The 20,868-nt window shown below is 41.4% G+C and overlaps 1 protein-coding gene across 2 annotated transcripts in view; it reads left to right on the top strand.

Moving 5' to 3' along the window:
• The first annotated feature begins 7,783 nt into the window (after positions 1–7,783).
• LOC139747339 (NADPH oxidase 4-like) overlaps positions 7,784–20,868 on the top strand; it is a 134,934-nt gene continuing 121,849 nt past the window's right edge. The window contains exon 1 of one of the 2 annotated variants that reach the window (XM_071659530.1): positions 7,784–7,897. The gene's annotated coding sequence lies outside the window, so the exon portion shown is untranslated. Of the gene's footprint in view, positions 7,898–16,793; positions 16,896–20,868 lie in introns of those variants that run through there. The other variant, XM_071659531.1, reaches the window with a different exon arrangement.

Here is a 20,868-nt window from a genome sequence, read left to right as displayed (position 1 = left end):
AGCGCCGTAACTTCTTTTGTAAATGTTAACTAGGCTTAAGGTGCCATCGGCGCTGTAACTTGGTACAGGTTGTTAAAATACAGGTATGTACCATCGGCACCGTCTGTAGGTACCATCAGCGTTATAACGTCTTTGTAAATGTTTACGAGGATATGGGTGCGTACCATCGACGTTGCGCGTTGTGAACTTGTGTGTACTTGTTAGATTGAGTACAGGTACCATCGGTGCCTTTTATAGGTACCGACAGAGCTGTAATTTGTTTGTACACGTTAGCTAGACTGCATGCACCATCGCCACTGTAGCTTCTATGTACACGTTACCCTTATTAAGTAATACAGTGTGCAGGGAGGAAAATGGACTCATACTAGAGCCATGAGATCGAGTTGGTGAGAGACGAGCCTTTTCGACGTCTAAAACACATCATGCTAGAAATATCACTGCATCTTATTGCTAATGATGAGATATACCAGAATTTTATGTTAAAGGACTGTAAGCTTCTTTAATGGACCGTTGATTAGGATGTGACAAACACCCATTTTTTTTTCTTTTTACTTTTGTGGCCGTTTTTGTGCTGCGGCCGGCTTAATAAACCCAACAGTGACGGTCAGCGGCAGGCTTAACTGTGCCGGTAGTGCTGTGTTCACTGTGTCCGTCCCTCTCTGTAAGGCATACTGAGGACGGCTGTCGGGGGATGGATGGGCACCTAGGAGGGGGGAGAGCACATGACTGGCCGGTCAGCCTACCTGCTGGCCTTATGGGCCGCTGTCCCCGGCCGCCGCCACATGTGGCTCCTCACGCACCTGACATGGACGACGCCAAACCCTCCTCGCTCTCACCTGCCCGACACCTCTCTCTCTCTCTCTCTCTCTCTCTCTCTCTCTCTCTCTCTCTCTCTCTCTCTCTCTCTCTCTCTCTCTCTCTCTCTCTCTCTCTCTCTCTCTCTCTCTGTCCATTACACGCATGGTTTGTTGCTCGGACAAATGACAACACTAAATGTTACCAGGCACGGGATGGTATGGTTCGAACCCCATCTCATATCATAGTTCGTTCATCTGGTAACAGTCAGGTCTTTTGCAATTTTTGACAGTAAGTCAGATATCAGTCGACACAGAATTCCCCCAAACTCTTTCATCATGAAGCTCTTCCTTTGTTTGCTTTGTATCATCTTATTTCGACAGTCTCATTATCATTCACGTCTGCAGGTCACCGTTAATGCCAGATGATCCTTCGTTTTCTATGTATTGCATCATTTTTTGTACCTCATCACTGATCCAAGAACGTTCTTGCTATATTTTCACCATATTACGAAGTAAAGAATATATCTTCAATGTATCTGAATATATATACTTTGTTTTAAAACTTAGTAATTCATAGTGAAGAGAGTGTATAGTCACCTGACGGAGGTGATCAAGATTTTTCGACTGGTGGTTATATCTTGACGGTGACGGACGGCCTTATGATCCTGGTAATCGATGGGCTTAAAGCCCAAATAATCAAGAGACTATCGGACTCATAATTGATCATCAGGGTTCATTTGGCTGGAAATAAGGCTAAGAGTATCATAACTATGTTGGCTAGAGGGACATGTTTTTACCATGTTGCAGAATTGGGGAAGGGGTTTGATGAAGGGTTCTTGGAAGCATGGTGATGAATGGAAATACTAAGATAATAGAAAGACTGATCTTTAGGCTCATCCAGTGTGTCACTGTCAGCCAAGTAAGTCCCTTTTTCAAAACCACGAAGAAAATTAACATTAGAATCTACATAAGAGCTTCCTGTGGGGCTTCATATGATAATGTTTCTAAATTTCTGGCTCATTTTTTGATTGTGTACATTTAGAGTTTACGAGGATGTCTTTAATTCTGATTATCTTTTATTATAGTAATCGAAAATAAAATATTTTTCTTGACTATAAAAACTTAAAATTATATATATATATATATATATATATATATATATATATATGTATATATATATATTATTTATATTTATTTATTTTGCTTTGTCGCTGTCTCCCGCGTTTGCGAGGTAGCGCAAGGAAACAGACGAAAGAAATGGCCCAACCCACCCCCATACACATGTATATACATACACGTCCACACACGCAGATATACATACCTATACATCTCAATGTACACATATATATATATACACACAGACATATACATATCTACACATGTACATAATTCATACTGTCTGACTTTATTTATTCCCATCGCCACCTCGCCACACATGGAATAACACCCCCCTCCCCCCTCATGTGTGCAAGGTAGCGCTAGGAAAAGACAACAAAGGCCCCATTCGTTCACACTCAGTCTCTAGTTGTCATATATATATATATATATATATATATATATATATATATATATATATATATATATATATATATATATATATATATAGCGTTATTTATATATATACCCTGAAAAGTGATTTATCTTCGATATATTCACTTATTACCAAATAGGTGTCAAAAATTTTTCATGTATCACATAATTCAACGAATTCTCATTGTCTTAAATTTCACCGAGTAACAAAACGTATTTCTTATTCATTCGTCTGGCAAGACATTCATCAGATAACGTATGGGTCACATGACTTGAAAATGATGGGGTAGGTACGGGGGATCACAGGTACGAGGTAACATTCATTAGATATACTGGTATACAGTGCAAGCCTTTTTGGCTAGAGGGAACGGCAACAGTAAACACCTCAAGCTTATGGCGCCCCAGCAGAGCAGGACCGGATATAATATGGTTCCAAGGTGCTGTGATGCACAGGCTGGCCTCCGCGTGGAAAAACGAACGTTTGGGTACAGTAAGATCTCGATAAACCCACGTATCCCTGGCGCATTGTACGACTGAATCCCATAAATTACTAAGTTCCTGAGGGTTAGTGAACTCAGGAAGAACGGTACCATTGGGAACGTATTCTTCCATGTAAACCAGTATGCTTCTTTCGGCGTTGTCCAAACGTTGGATACGATGAGACTGTGGGCAGTTTGGATATTTACCACAGGTCTGGAAAGCTATAAATGGTGATGAGGTTCCTGTAATGCTATAATAGACTTGCAGTAATTGTGAAAAGCTGAACAAGTCATTATAAGTAACATAAAGCTCAATAAGGCGAATGACAAGGCCGACGTAATACTAGATCTCACCTTAAGCAATCAGAAAAAAAAAGCTTATCCAGTCGCTGACACGCTGGTGATCGAATTTTGGTTTTCTTGTTTCCTGTAAGACATGCTGTGCCTTGTATCTTTCATAGGTGTGCACCAGCCAGCAGCGGCTACAGTCATGTCGATTATTGGAAGCCACAGCTTAGAGGGATTCACCAGGTGTATGTAATGCTTGGCACCAGCCCTTTATCCTTAGGCGACCCGTTCTCTGTGGTGCGAGTTCTAGATGAAGCGTCACTGAGCCGGCATCCCGGCAGCCTCGCTCATTTTTGGGGATCTTTATTCTATCATCTCGCTGATACAGTAAACCAACCTACTAGACCAATCAGTATGAAGAATTATTTTGTGTTGAGCTGCCTAAGTTTTTCATTTTTTATTTTACATCGTTTCAACTTTTTTCCATACACGTACACGCTCAGCAGATCACCCGGTCGGACACTGCTATTCCGCTGAGCGAGACAGCAACAGTACCAGTGCAACATATATGGTTATAAAGGCGAAGTTCACATGCAAGACAACGGTGCACAATGCTGCAGTGAGCCGGGCCAGGCGAAGCCAGGCACAGCACACCATAAGCGCTAGTGTTTGCCCTCCTGACGCTGCCATCGCCGCCGCCCCGGGAACTCCCACTCACATGTCGTCCCCTACCACTCCCAAGTTATTTCAGGGAATGGCGGAACACTTGTTGACTCTCAGCTACTTCCTCATCTGTTTAGGTTTAATAGCTGTATGGTTTGATGATATCGGAGTTCATAAAGCTTGTATGCTTTATTGTACTGTATAGTTGCGAGGAACATTGTCATAATTATATTACATTATGTTGAAGTTCTCATGTGTGTACTTGTGATAGTATGTGTGCGTGTGTACGTGTTTGTAGGTAAAGTAGATATTTGTTATCAAGAATCAAACAAATATTTTGTAAAAAAAAAAAACGATTTCCAGAACCTTAATGGCAAATGCTATTGATCTTTAATACAACGGACCTGATCCCACGAATATAAATGATTAAACAAATGAACTTACGGCATGATGTTTTCACCTTTTTTATTCATGTCTTTCATTCGCTGACAAACTTTAATAAACAAAGTAGTGCTCGTCTGTAAATCTTAATCGATCCGAAATAGGCCATCAAATAAAACATAAAATCCATGTGTCACAACATTAGCATGGCCAGTGGTCTAAGGCGCCAAACTCAAGGTAAACTTTGAGGTCGTGGGTTCGAATCCCACTCCAGACACGTTTCTAAGGTGGACGCCCTTATCTGAGCTGCTGGAGCGACAGAAGAGCGGCACAGTTTACTCCCATGTTTCATTGTAGAACATCTAAAAGATGTAGTAAAATTTATACTTATGTCATAAAAGTTTATTATTATTATTATTATTATTATTATTATTATTATTATTATTATTATTATTATTATTGTTATTATTATTAGTATTATTTGCGTTTATCAGTGGTTTGGGATGTGGGACCCAAATTACCAGAATGTAAGACATAATGCCAAGTGCCTTCCCCGATGTGGTAGACATTACTAAAGTCTATATAAATCAAATACAGCTGCTGAAAATATCTGACCCACAACACTGTAGTAATAGAAACTTTCCTACATTATAAAATCAGAATGACAAAATTTACCTCAAAACGTGCGACGTTGTGTCCTATTTTTATATTTTTTTTAATGATAGAACGATATTCTAAAACTAATTTAGAATAAACGAAATATCTTTCACGAGAGTTTTGACGTGTTGACCGTTGATTAGAGCCACGATTTTAGGGATTACGTTTTCTATATATAGAGGACTGGTTATCTGTAACACAATCGTCGATATCTTTGATATAATCGTTTTCTCAAAATAGGATACTCCACATAGGGAGACAGTGCTTTAAAGACAAGGGAAAACGTGAAGTTGAGCAAACAGGAATGATGAAGATAATTCAGGTGGTGGTTGCTTGGGTTAAATACGCTGGAGTACATAAGAAAGAAAATAACTAGCCTCACTTAAGGTCATAAACTTATGAGGTCAAAGTTGAAACCGAGTGAAACCTAACTAAACATGGAATAAGGGAAGAATATACAGACTAGAACGCTACGGCACAATACCACCTTATCTGAGAGGATCTGGTTGGGCAGCTGATTCCAAAGGTTAGGGAAATTTTTCTCGACCTCGTCGGTGTCTGTTGCTTGATTTTCAATTCAAGCTCGCAAGTCTTCAGTATTTTGTGGTGTAAACACTTTTAAGGCAGTCCATTTTTTTCTTTTTTACTGCTGTGAAACTCCACGTGCCTTATATCACATGAAGCAAAGTACACAGACACAAAAATGTAATGATAAACTATCAAATTTTAGATCACTGCTTGATATTTCTTTTTCAACATGTTTCTATTTTGATTGTAAACGCACCCCAGTTTCATTGGCGACCCTGATATGACCTTTTATTTACCATTATATATCACTGTATAGTTCAGTGTGAGATCAGTTTGTATTTTATCGCCCTTCACCTGCCAAATACTCCTTGTCTGTCCATTCGTAGGTTATGAATGGAAACTATCTCGTGCCTCCTTATTGGCTAAAGTAGAGAGAGGTAAGAGGAACAGGGTACTACCTGTCCAGAGTTTCCATGGTCTGTTGCTTACCGTAATTCCTTTCTTGTATCCCCAGAATCGGGCTTAGATGCATTCTAATTGAAAACACCAACAGTTTCCAAAGTTGCAGAAAATCCTCTCCAAATCAAAACACCACGATCCCTTGTATGATTTGTTTAAGTTACTATCATCAACTAAAGACTTTGAAGTAGGTATCTGCAGCATACAACATGCAAAATACGAAAACTGTGTGTGACTCTACAACCATAGTCTTAACCTCTGTCAGAGCTTACAGTGCTTAGATGGTAAATTTATATCAGTAAAATTTTGATATTTTTTAAGAACGCTGGTTGTATATACAGGGAAAACTTATCTTTATCATGGTAACTTAAGAAAACAGGAAGGCGAGAGTTTTTCGGAATGGGAATGTTGAGACAAAAAATGATTAATAACAGCCTTTTTCCAACGTTTTTACATTAACTTTCACTCTTGGTTGAGAAAGAGAGAGTAAAGGGCTCGATGTAAGAATATCCAGCGGTACTGCTCCTGAAAAAATTGCTCACCTTAAATGTTTCCTTATAAAGGTGTTTTGTTCTGGGTGGGAGCTGTAGAAGAAAACGGACGTGTTTTTTTTGAATCTCACGAAAACGTATTCGGTGAGGTCGGGTAAACTTGCGTAATATGTTTTGGATGGCAATTTTTCTTTCTAATTCTAAGGTGTTCGAACTTCTATATCATAACCAGCAACTGCGTATGAAGACATAACTTACAGTTCCTCTTCTTTGTAGAAGTAGATGGAAGCGCCAAATTGGACTTTTACTAGATATCTAATGATATTTATGTAAGCCCGAATTACATAGGATATTAATAAAACACAGCCCAACTATGGGTCAGATATCACAATGGAAGTCAAACTAACTTTTCCAGAATCAAACTTAGTCAGATCTAAAAAAAAAAAAGTGATTTGATAATTAGGTTTATGAAGGATCCAACGTAATTAGCACAGGAAACAAGTGAATTACGAAAGAACGCTATGGAGGTCAACATTCCTCCCTTATTATGTCGCGTTTCCTTGACTCGCTTTCCAGAAAAAGCTTTGATTCAGTTGAAGATATTCAGGTATTGCATGATCGAAAACAAACTTTCATCACAAAAAATTCACAATGTGGAGAAATATCTTTGGATTTAACGGTTATCAGTTCAACAGATTATTCAGCCGGAAACCGTGCCGTACCTGACACACAAAGTGGAATAAGAATAACCCGTTTCCTCAAAAACACACAGCGGCCATGTCAACTAAAGTCTTGGTCATGGGGCTCATATAACAATACAATACGAATCATGCAATTCAACCTAATCTAACCTAGCAATATATAATTTTTTTCTTACATCATTTACTTTCCTTTCACGACTTCGTAGGCTTTAGTCAATAACGAAAAAAAAATGTAATATGTATGGCGGGATATATTGCTTCTGCCTCTGTTTGAATGTTGCCTAGATACTACCTTCTTTAAGGAAAGACATGTTTATCGAACTTAACCAACTTCACCTGACCGAACCTGACCTAAGAATTTCCAGCAGCATTAAACAGAGCCGAGCGAAGAAAAGAATATTGTCACTATTTTATGAAGAACCCTAAAATGCGGCAGGCAGTCACTGTTCATTTGTCATCATTATTATAAGAATGATTTTGGAAAGGAAAGAAATGTGCAATATAGAATTTAGTAATCTGTTGAATGGCCAAAAGATAAACCCAAGCAAAACAGTCTCGAAATATAGATCTGGTCCGATCCCCGTTGTGCTTCCTCTCATTCTTGTATTTTTATTTCTTAAGATTTTTAACGCAGCCATGGGCGTTTCTTGATAAGTGAACAACTTTTCTTAACAGGGAAATTCAACAAATTCAAATATGAGATGGGCAAGGAAAGCAAATAATTACTTATGGTCACTTGATAGGTTCGTTCGGTTCGAGTTGTACTGTGTCAGTTTTGTTTTCGGTGACTCGGTCACCAGAGTGTTTGTTGACATTGTTGTGACGTTTTACGGAGGAAGTTTCCCCATATTAACTTCTTTCTTTGTAAGTGTATTGGCCGTGCTTCTCCATATACACCAGAACAATATCCATAGAGTAATAAGGTAAGGGTTACTGTGGAAGATAAGTCAAGGGAACGTTAAGTAAGGGAGAAATATGGGTAGGTCTACTTGATGAATTTTCTGTTCAGCCCCACATTCTCCCTTAGTTATGTAGTCCTACCTTACCTTCTTGTGTCGAGATTTTAGAGAGGCTAACTTTGAAAAATCCCCTGACTTAGGTGTAGTATGTCATGCAGGGGTGTATCGTGGAAGGGGTGGGGGAAGGATTGGTGCTGTGCCCCACTTTTAACTATTCAATATACAATAGATGTAATGATGATTGACATATTCTTACGATTTTTTTTATAATACTTTTAGTTTTTCAAAAGTAAAATAAAAATGTATTGATGCTTATTTAACTTTCAGTGAAATACATTAATGAACAAAGACCCAACATTGTCGGTTTTAACGCTTTCCATAACAACGTTATTATAACGAAATTTTCTCCATCTGCTAAAGCTTTTTAATCTCTTTAATCGAATCAAACTCCCTTGATTTTTGCTATTAAGTATATGGTACGGGTTATCAAAGATTTACTTTCATTCAAAACTGATCGCTGGTCTTATGTAATAATCACTAACATTAGTGTTTATATCCAGCACCCGAATAAATCAGAAGCATCAAGTACTCTAAGATTCAATGTGTTCGTACAAACAGCTATTGTTTTGAGCTCTTATTTATTATTGCCGTAGCGATTTTATATTCCGCCTTCTGTGACTAAAATCCTTGTATACGCTGTCTTCAACCAAGTTACCCTCTGAAGGACTTGGTAAAGTAGTTCTGATACAGTTTTTCATATTTCACATATGCAACCCAACTGTTGTGGGACATCTCGGAGGAGGGTGTGTAGCTATGAAGTTCAGGGCAAACGAGGGAGCCTATTATCTATTCCATATTTCCATATATTTCTTGCTGCATCCTTACTCATTACTTGATTTAAATGGCCATTGCAGGGATTTATCTGTATATGCAGGGTGATGGCTAAGGTTGAATATTTGGTATATTGCATATGTATATCGTCTCGTCTGCTTCGTAACGTCTGCCCTTTTACATCATTTCCCACACGATAGCATTTTCAGACAGTGGAAACTTGAGTTTTTTTTTTTTTATCAAAACAGGATCAGAAGAAGGAGAAGCGAGATTTTCCCTCGAAAGCTTAATTCCTTGTTCTGCCTTTGCTCGGCCGAAAGAAGGCATGCCTTTATTTACAAGAATCTACAGTAAAAACACCGTCACACGAATTCTAAGCATCGCCAAGTATTTCCGTTATGTCATTTATTGTTCAGTATTCGGTGGGGTTTACTTTCTCCCCTTCCAAGTATGACAGGAGGTTCACCACAAAACGAATTCTTCATATATATTGTAGTTACAGAAAATCTGAACTTGCCTCTGGGAATCTACTTAAATGATCACCAATATAGTCATCTTGATTCAAGCCCCATTTCTTTGTTTTATTCTAACACTTTCCTAGTCACTTATTCTTCCCTTGCGAAATAATTCAGTGTTTTGATTTAGGAATATCGAAATATATTCATGCATATTGCGATAGAAGTAGAGATTAGTATTATCGTGAAGAATGAACGGATAATCGCATTTTTTGTTTGGCAAAATTTGAGATGGATAACTGAAGCGTGTTAGTTTATGCCTGCGTTGTACCGGCTCAGGCGGAGAAAGATAATGAACAAGAGTCTGGTTATATAGCGCGGGTATGGTTGACACACTGTTTACTGTTCACTTGAAATTTTACGAAATAGTTGGTTGGAGATTATTAGAAGAAAAAACAAAAAGCTTCCTTTACCTTCGAAGGTCATTGTTTTAAGAAAATGTTTTATCATTTTTCAAACTCATTGAGAAACTCAGTCGCACCGTTGGGTATTATGTCACACTCCAGAGATGATTCTTATATCATCCAGTGTAGAATGGTAAATCGCGCTGTATCATATGATAAATATGAAGCTGCTGTCATCACTAGGTTCTTTACTGGAGACAGATCCTTGGTACTACCAGATCCTTTCCTCTGTGAAAGACAGGCACCTGGTACTACCGGATCCATCCTAATGAAGGATCCACTCTTTTAAGTAAACATGATTAAGCAACCTACTGCTCGACCCACTTCTGGAGGCACAGTGACGCCTTCTGAGTACTGACGCACTAATAGAGGTTAACAGATTACTTGTCTTACTGTGTAGATAGAGGAGCACCTTAATACTGTGTCCCCTCAGAGAGGAAATATCAAGGACTGATGAACTTATCTCTGTGGTGTGAGGTTGGTAGAGGTGGTTGGGTCTCCAGTGTTTAATCTCTAGCGAGCTATATCTACTTACAGTGCAGGTCGTCCAACATATCTTGTAAATTGATGTATTCGTGTCGGAGGACATTACTGGTGAAGCAAGTGGTTTTGCTACGCGGTTTCGTCTTTCAAACGTGTTTGTCAAGGGGAGAGAGTTATGTTAAAGAGTTAGGTTAAAGTACATCAAATGAGGGCCTTATAGAGTCAGGGTTTTTGTACATATCATACAGCAGTACTTATCCTTTGTGTACATATCATGGTACAGTTATACACACAGCAGTACTTATCCTTTGTGTACATATCATGGTACAGTTATACACACAGCAGTACTTATCCTTTGTGTACATATCATGGTACAGTTATACACACAGCAGTACTTATCCTTTGTGTACATATCATGGTACAGTTATACACACAGCAGTACTTATCCTTTGTGTACATATCATGGTGCAGTTATACACACAGCAGTACTTATCTTTGTGTTCATATCATGGTACAGTTATACACACAGCAGTACTTATCTTTGTGTTCATATCATGGTGCACTCATACACACAGTAGTGCTTATCCTTTATCATGGTGCATTCATAAGCACAGTAGTAATGCAACAGCATTAACGTCATGCAGTGTTTCCCCGGTCATGAAAGGCAACTTCATTCAGTTCCATTATAAGGCAGAGCAATGATTGTCTCTCTTAATAATTCGATTAAGCATCAGATTTGCTAGATGAGTTTATAGGCTTGTTTTCATGAGTATGGGAGTAATTATCAATATGATGTTTTCTTTGAATTAGGTATTGCAATGAATGTCCTAAGATATAAAATCATGTAATAGATATCACGGCTTTTTTTTTCTGAAAGTGTCACGAATCATCTTCATATTGATGTAAATTTTTTGGGTTCGTGTTAACACAATTGGGATCTAACTAAATCTGTCCAGTTCTGGCATGACTGCGTGCTCGCTCCTGGTGGCTCCCGGTCCTCTAAAAGTGAACGTTTCGCCTCAATTAGATATTGCAAACGTCCTTCAGTGTGGCACCATCACCCACACCTCCCAACCAACACACCGGCTCCAAATATACCCAGCAGGGATGATGTCTTGTTGCTAAATCAGGAGAACGCTCGCGGGAGAAATATTAAAGAAAATGAAAACAAGCCCCCATAGCCATATCCGCTGACGACGGATGTATATATATGTATTACAGACGTCGGTCGTCATCTGTAGCGGACCGGCCTGTGTTGCCATGGGCCCGTTTGTTGTGCTGGTGCCGTATATTATCCCCTGTGGATCAGCAGGGTGCCATAGTGCTGGTTGATAACCACACTCACCAACCCATCTCTATTTTGCCCCCTCATAATACTCTATGCGTTTGCTTCTTGGATCCAAGTGGACGGTTGGATAAATCTAGATTTATGTTCTTTAGAGCTTGGGATCGGCTATCATCCTCTCATTTGGTGTGTTGCAAAGTAGGTAGTATCGATGGTCTATACAAAGAGTATTAATGGTGAAAATATATGGTTGCACGTAAACGTCGATCGCAAGTAAATCATTAGATATATGTTATTAACATTGCATTACTACAGACATTTACGACATCCGAAAAGTCCTTACTCGACAAAGAAATCATTCTAATTTTCGTGCGATTATTAAAAGTACATATAAAAATAGCATATTAGAGAATAATGATAATAATAATGTATTTATTCATAAAGCAGTCATAATGAATGGGAAGGTAAAGAGGACCTGACATATAGTTAATGCTGGTCGAAGGAAGGGGGTAGGTATATCACCAGCCCGCCACCTGACCGTCTCGTATGAGTGGCGGTAGCCGGCAACAGATCAAGGACGGAGGAAGTGGCGGCATACGGGAACATTATCTAGAGCAGCAGGTGACCGTGCGTCCAACAGAACTCCATAAGCAGCCTCCTTCACTCCTCCCGAAATACATGTATTCGATATCATTCACATAATTTTTTGACCCGGTTAATGGAGACGAAGAGGGTTAATGAAGGCGCTCTCTTGTAAGCGAGTGGTTAACTGAAGGTCATGTTTGTCTGTTAGAACCTAAAGTTAGTTAATCTGAAAAGGTTAACTTTTGACCGGTATTAATTATATATTAGTCCTCTTTACCTTCAGAAATGCTATTGAGATTTGTCGGATGATTAGAGTTAGTAATCTTGTAAATTCGGCATGTGAAGGCCTAGAAAGATAAGAGAGTTTAGATTGGAGATAATTGTCGTTTGCCCGTAAAGCCCGCCAAAAGTACGTACCAGAAAAACGGACAGGTGACGCATAGCTAAGGGCACTTTAGACCAGTTCGCAAAGTGGGACTCTTGCTAAGAACAATAGAATAAATTGCATGTATTTTGTATGTTGTTGGGGTTGCTGACAATCGACTGACTGAGTGGCCATTAAGCCAGAAATCATTAGATACCAGTTCCTCCCGATCTACATGGATCTTAACGCGGTAGTGGGGTTTGTGTGGAGTAGTGATGGCTTGAGCTATGGCAGCGGGGATTTTTCCTTTCCCTGGTACGTGGATTTAACTAAGCTGCAAAGGTCAAGCTTGAGCTCTCACACCAACACATGTTGGCTATTTACTCTCCTATACTGTTCGTTCTTCCCTTCTTGGTCTATCAAATCTGAAATTGGTCATTTGTTTGAGTTGAAATGAATTTCTAAGTATATTCTAAACTGTATTGGTTTATAAGCCTAGATTTTATGATCCAATTAAATCAAATTACTTACAAATTAACTTTACATACTACAAAAATGTTCCTCTGAAACAAAGAGGATAACTTGCTTTCATACACTTACATATTTAATAAATACAGAACCACTCCATATTTCCATCCATAAAAGGTGGGCTTAGCAAGTCAAGTAAGGTTAACCTTATAACCTTATAACCTACAGAGAGTGCGTAGGTGATAATAGAGGGGTCAAGATGGTTTTGTGTGAGAATGTTTGACAGTCTGGTATACGTGTTTCAGGTCAGGTGACTAATATTATATATAACCTGGTTGTCGATTACTGTGTGAATGGTTAAAAGCGTTCGCTCTGTTGCCATCCAGTAATCTAGATACGTATTTTAGTAGAAATCTGTTGCATAAAAGTGAAATGAATTGATAATAGCGAAGTATATGTTCAGAAAGTTTATTAAAGGACAATAATTTTCTGACGTATGTATGTATAAAGTTTAGACAAAACTTTAAAGATAGCGAATGTAGATCCAGCAACTTTACACAGGCTTATGTGAACCTCATTATTATGACGGTATTTGTTTCTTTTACTGAATAGTTTGATGTGTGTAACAGTTTTACCAGATATGGTTCGTTTTGTACGCGTAACAGTCAATTGAGATTGGGTTCCTCTCATTGAACACAAAGTTCTTAGTCAGCGGTATGACGGTCTTGTTAGTTAATTGGTATTTACAAGTTTACTAATGTGTGATTTTAATAGGATATTAATTTATTGGTATTAATTAGAATTGCAGTAATTCAAGCAATTTGATAAATCAGTCAGTGGATGATGGGACGTAAAGTTTCTCCGAAATACTTTCATTTGTTATCGCAGTTTAGTAGTACATCACATCCGTTAAAGGCAATACGCGTTTTCTGTGAAAGCTGGAGATGAAGCTGTTGAGGTAAAGATGTCATCCGATGGTGCCTCTCCCCTTGACTGCCAGTGGTCTTCTTAGACTTAGGCAAGACATATATACCAAGTTCATCTACCGTACAGGGAATTTGATGTCTAAAATCATTGCTCACAGCCCCAGTGAAGAATGGCAATAACATATACAGAAGCTGAAGATGAATTAATACTTGAAGGTGCTAGTTACTCTAGTTTACTTTTGCTTGCGCACACCAGTTTTTTAGGACGTCCTCCACCGAATGAGGCATTCATTGTCAACAAAATATTTATCGCTAAAGGATCGAGTTTTCAGTGAATCGAGTGAGCTTCCTTATTATCACTGAAACCAAACTTAGCGTAACGGATATTGAGCTCCTCATTTCGAAATCGCTTTACTGATATCAAAATGTCCAAGTAGCATTCTCAATTTTATTTAGATATGATACGAACAAAATAGAAATATATCATTATTGGCACAGCTTTTAAAAGTTGTGTCCATTCAGGTGTACAGAATATCAGTCTCCCTCCATACGTATTGAACAGTTTACGACTAAGATTTTGTCGTAATGTATCAGACTCAGTCTTCCTCTACACTTTTAAATTTTCCCTCCAAAGCCGGTCGTCCTGTGGTGGTGAATTTGGCCGAGCAAGCGGCGGCCGAGCGGCGGCAGACTGTCACTTCATGAGGCGCATGGCAATAGCAACACATAAACAGCCGGTATCATGCAAAACCTGAAGTGTGTCAATATCCTTTAAGTACTATCTCACGTCAAGTGTTTTGTTTCTTTGCCTTTTTGCCGTAAATTACATTCTATAAAAGAAAGCTGATGTTTGCGTCTATATTCAACAGCTACTTCCGAAAACTGATTCATGACAAATGTATAGATAAACTAAGATGTGGAATTATCTTTATAGCTGTGACCGTGATGTAAATAATCAAAACCTAATGATTCATTCTGAATCAAATGATTTATACACGGAAATTCTGAAGCCTCACAGTTGATCAGTATAAAAAGTCAGTGAACTTTGTGTTGATATTTCTTCTCATTTCATTGATATATTGAAATACTTGGTGCGTTACACAACGCTTCCGTTTTCTGTTATTGTTTTCTTTGGCTAGTCGGGGATTCTTTGCGGGACTTGACCAGGCAATGATAGGAATGAAACAGCGAAGTATAAAGAGGAGGTTTGGGCTCACATTTACACCTCATCCACCACCGCCACATCCAGCAGGACGATGTACCATCATACCAGATTCCATGGCAACGCGAAGTTTTCGAAAGGTATAATACCCAAGGTCAATATGATAGCTGCAGTGGAATGAGAGAAAAGTTGAAGAGAAACCAACGTACCAAAGATACCATTGCAAGGAGGCGGCGAGTTGGTAATGCCTGTGTCCTTGAGGAGGGGATAGCACGCTCGCCACCATCCCATCCTTGTGCTTTTACGGCTGTTAAGGTATTCATCGCTTAGGATAAGAAAACATCACGACGGTCAAGTGAAAATGATACATCATACCACTGACGTACTCATAAGCTTCGTCCTTGTATGGAATTGTCCTCGTGATTCATTACGTTAGTTTCGCAGCTCTGTACATCATAAAGCTAGAGACTGGTCACAGTAAGTTGGTTAGTGCAGAGTAGGCTATAGCACCAGCGGCCCACCAAGCTAAGGCTTGGCTGAGAGTCTTAGCGTACACATAGCGTGCGGGAGGGGCGCGGCCATCAAGCTACGGCCCTTGCCTTGGCTGCCAAGGTTATGGCCGTCCGAGGCAACCGCCACAGGCGACCTTATCTGATCGGTTCTGAAGGATCAAGTCAGAGTAAGATATTGAGTAGAGAGTATATATGCAGGACACATGGCCCAATATAGTTATGTAACAACTATTCCTTTTCTTTTCGTTAATTACCCAAAGCATGTTTTTCTTCAGTAGCAGCTGTATACTGCAGTGACTGGCTTTTCACCGGTCGGACCACATTCGTTGTAAGAGTACAGTAGTATTATCTTTAATGAAGTAGTTGGTAGGACTTAAAGGGCCCCTGCCTTGGAAAGGGTTACATCTAACCTAAACACCTAAATTCGCCCGGAAACTCGAAAACACACCCGAACCTCTGCCACTTATGGCTGTCATTGACAAGATCCCGAGCCAGCCAGGGATGGACCATAGACGGACCTGGCGAATCTTTACATATACACGAAGTGAAAGAGCGCATGTGTGCAGTTGGAAAGCGTGCAGATCCAGATATTATCTTAACACCTTAGAAATGTGTTTAGTATTACCTTGTCTTCACACCATGTGAACTTGAGAATCTCTGTATTCATTGCCTTCACATCATGTGAACGAACTTGAGTATCTCTGTATTCATTGCCTTCACATCATGTGAACTTAAGAATCTGTATTCATTGCCTTCACATCATGTGAACGAACTTGAGTATCTCTGTATTCATTGCCTTCACATCATGTGAACGTATGTATCCCTGCATTCCTCCTTGTCTTCACATCACGCAAACTTGAGTACCCCTGCATTCGTTGCCTTCACATCATGTGATCTTGAAAAAAATTCTGCATTCCCCATCTTCACATCCTGTGAACTTGAGTACCCCCCACATTCCTCCTTGTCTTCACATCGTCAATGCTAACTGATCGTGGTAGGTGACGGTAGGGGAATTCCGTGCCAAGATGGTAGGATAAATCAACTGGTGCGGTAATGTAAGATGCTTGTGTGTTGAGGCCACTAGGATAGTAATAGGCCACTCAGGTGCAGTAGGTAAACACGACCAAAAAAAAAAATTCTTATGATCTGGTGTAATGATTTCATTCTCAAGTGAACTCATTACTCTGGTATACAATGCCCTGGATATTCGGTGTTTCCGTAGTGAGGTGAGCGTCATGTGTGCCTCACGTGCGCAACGTCCCCCCCCGGGTTCGATTCAGGACGGAAATATGTCATAGTTGTCGATGGTGACCGTCACTGCCGTCGTCTGTATCCCCAAGTCTGGTCGTCAGTGTCCCAGGGATTAACACGCACTCCTCTCTCTAGTGTGAGATCCTCCCCATGCCAGCTCTTCGCTAGATTGGAAGGTAAACCTTATACTCACCTTAAACGGTATCTGTTTCCCGGCGTGAAGTCTTGATACATGTAACGTGTCGGGTCTTCACTTCAGTAGTATTGTTTGATGAATTTAAATACTTGCATGTGAAGTGCCTGTGTGTCCGTTATACACAGCTAGAGGAACAAGTGTACTAGTGTGTACGTGATACACAGCTAGAGTAGCGAGTGTACTAGTGTGTAAGTGATACACAGCTAGAGGAACAAGTGTACTAGTGTGTACGTGATACACAGCTAGAGTAGCGAGTGTACTAGTGTGTACGTGATACACAGCTAGAGGAGCAAGTGTACTAGTGTGTACGTGATACACAGCTAGAGGAGCAAGTGTACTAGTGTGCACGTGATACACAGCTAGAGTAGCGAGTGTACTAGTGTGTACGTGATACACAGCTAGAGGAGCAAGTGTACTAGTGTGTACGTGATACACAGCTAGAGGAGCAAGTGTACCAGTGTGTACGTGATACACAGCTAGAGTAGCGAGTGTACTAGTGTGTACGTGATACACAGCTAGAGGAGCAAGTGTACCAGTGTGTACGTGATACACAGCTAGAGGAGCGAGTGTACCAGTGTGTACGTGATGCACAGCTAGAGGAGCAAGTGTACTAGTGTGCACGTAATACACAGCTAGAGGAGCGAGTGTACCAGTGTGTACGTGATACATAGCTAGAGGAACAAGTGTACCAGTGTGTTCGTGACACACAGCTAGAGGAACAAGTGTACCAGTGTGTGCGTGATACACAGCCAGAGCGAGTGAATACCAGGGTAAAGGGGAGGTTGTAAGTGTACTCCTTGTATAGAACTCTTCAGGAACCTGCTACGTTGTCATTATCAAGGGGCGGGTCCTGATGGCATCCTGGAGGAGGGTCGCGACGCCACGAACATCTAGGGGCGTCATGGTGAGGGCGTCCTTCTCTATATGGTGCGGTGTTCGCTGCACTGTGTCCCCTTCGACGCTGTCTCCCGTGTGATGATCCTTCGTCGTTTTTGTGTAATTCTAGAGTCTGGTGTGTGTGTTCTCGTATCTCGACGCTATTTGACCCTCGTTGTCTGCCGTCTGGGTGAAGTCTGTTTTGCCTGTCTCCTCTGTCTCTAAATGGATCACACCCCGCCCCTGCTTGGTTCGTGTCCCTCGTGATCTGTCTCCTCCTGAGGAAGGTCTTCTCTCTTGGGCGACCAGCTTTATCACACGTATCAGGTAGTTTCACTCGCATTCTCGCTCGCCTCCGCCACACTCCCTCCCTCTCCTCTGAGGCACCCTGGCTCTCTCTCTCTCTCTCTCTCTCTCTCTCTCTCTCTCTCTCTCTCTCTCTCTCTCTCTCTCTCTCATGGTCCTAGACGACCAGCCTTCGTCGCCATTGTATTCGCTTGGACTCATCTCTCTCACTGATGGATTGCTTTACACTGTAGTTGATTTCCAGTTCAGGATCCGTCCACGTCTACCCAGATATTCAGTCGTCAGGAGGATAGTAGCGTGGAAGTCGATTTCCCCGCCACCCCCAGGGGCAAGGGAGACACGAAAAAGTGTTTGGGTGTAATGTATTCAGTACTTCTTTCTTTATCCATTCAATTTTCATTATATAAAACTCCAAGTAAAGATTGAATGTACCCAATTCAGCATACAGTAGTGTGTACGTCCGAGTTACCTTCAACGGTTTCCGTAGTGTAGTGGTTATCACGTGCGCTTCACACGCGCAAGGTCCCCGGTTCGATCCCGGGCGGAAACATGAGTTTTCTTACAAGAGCTGTGTGTATGTGGCCATTGTCATAGCCAGACGACTGTCAGTGAGAATTAGAGATACTGTGCCGTGTTGGCGAACGGTACTGCCTCCGTCACAGTCTGTGCTCAGAGTAGGATTGGATGTTCTCGTTTGTGTTGCAGATTCTGTCAGTAGTATCCACGAGTGTGTACTCCAGCGCTCCATTGTTTGTGGATAGAGTCGTTTATATCCAAATTCTATCAGCAGTGTTCGTGAGCAGAGAAATCTGTACCCATCTTTGTCAACCGTGTGCTTGGATAGTCGTCTGCAGCTATGGCTGTCTGTAGGTGTGTGTGGATAGATTCCTTAGTTAGTGTCATCAGTGTACGTGGATAGATTCATCTGTACCCTAGGTACTGTCATCAGTGTCCGTGGATAGATTCCTTAGTGTCATCAGTGTCCGTGGATAGATTCATCTGTACCCTAGGTACTGTCATTAGTGTCTTTGGATAGATTCGTCTGTACCCTAGGTACTGTCATCAGTGTCCGTGGATAGATTCGTCTGTACCCTAGATACTGTCATCAGTGCCCATGGATAGATCTGTCTATACCCTCATTACCGTCATCAGTGTCCGTGGGTAGATTCGTCCGTGCCATAGTTACCGTCATCAGTGTCCGTGGGTAGATTCGTCCGTGCCATAGTTGCCGTCATCAGTGTCTGTGGGTAGATTCGTCCGTGCCATAGTTACCGTCATCAGTGTCCGTAGGTAGATTCGTCCGTGCCATAGTTACCGTCATTAGTGTCCGTGGGTAGATTCGTCCGTGCCCTCATTACCGTCATCAGTGTCCGTGGGTAGATTCGTCCGTGCCATAGTTACCGTCATCAGTGTCCGTGGGTAGATTCGTCCCTGCCATAGTTACCGTCATCAGTGTCCGTGGGTAGATTCGTCCATGCCATAGTTACCGTCATCAGTGTCTGTGGGTAGACTCGTCTATGCCCTAGTTACCGTCATCAGTGTCTGTGGGTAGACTCGTCTATGCCCTAGTTACCGTCATCAGTGTCTGTGGGTAGACTCGTCTATGCCCTAGTTACCGTCATCAGTGTCTGTGGGTAGACTTGTCTATGCCCTAGTTACCGTCAACAGTGGCTGTTCATGAGGGTCGTCTATGCCCTAGTTACCGTCATCAGTGTCTGTGGGTAGACTTGTCTATGCCCTAGTTACAGTCAACAGTGTTTGTTCATGAGGGTCGTCTGTATCATATCATTTGCCGTGAATATCCATGGAAAGGGTTCATCTGAACCTTGCATTGTGTCAACATTTTCCGTAGATGATGTTGCATGTTCCATGAGCCCATTAGCAGTATCTATGGATGGTGCCGTCATGCTCCCCGTACCCTATGAAGAGTGTAGGTGGATGGCAGGGCCCATCTGTGTATAGTTTGCCATAGATGACCGATGGCAGTCTTATCTCTTGTCTCAGCGGGTCGTATCACACCTTTTCCCAGGGATAAAGGCATCTGCCGGGTCCTTTGTCCGTCCCTGTACCTGGCATCACACCCTCTGCCTTCAGCAGTCAGAACACCTGTTAGGTCCTCCGTCTGTCCGTGCACCGAAGCGGCCACACCCTCAACCCCCAGCGGTCAGGGTGGGTACCTGCCTGATCCTCTGTCTGTCCGCACCAGGAACTGCCCGCTTCAGTGTGACTGGCGAGCCGTGTGTCAAGTGCTCCTCATGCAATAGACAGCATCAAGTGTTTCCTCTTCAGCATAAAATCAACGTCAAGTGTTACTCCTGCAATACAATGATGCTAAGTGTTTTGTGACGCAGCATACATTCATTACTGACATACTTTGCGGCGGGCTGGTAACCCGCTAGCATGTAATACCTCAATACATCAAGGGAAAGAAGGAGAAGTAAGAAGAACGATGCATCAGTAGCATACTGCATTCAGCTGGTACTCAGAGCCTTAGGCCGAGGCATTGTCTGGTGCGCATCGCCGTCCTGTCAGGGCACGAACTAAATGACTAGCAAGAGCCTGTGGTGGTTGACCCTATTACTGAAGCATCACCACCAAACTAGACGAAATTTTTAGTCATTAAGAGCACGTAGAGTGGTCACTCATCCCTCACGCACCAGCGTCTGTACGTACACGTTCCACCACACTGTCCATGGTTACATGCAAGAGGACCAGGACTCGCTAATGATCATCCATGTAGTGTTTATATCCCGTTATAAGCGAATTGAGAA

Source organism: Panulirus ornatus, chromosome 68 (genome assembly GCF_036320965.1).
Source record: "Panulirus ornatus isolate Po-2019 chromosome 68, ASM3632096v1, whole genome shotgun sequence".
In the NCBI taxonomy this organism is placed as follows: Eukaryota; Metazoa; Arthropoda; class Malacostraca; order Decapoda; family Palinuridae; genus Panulirus; species Panulirus ornatus.
This window is presented reverse-complemented; position numbering and strand designations above follow the sequence as displayed.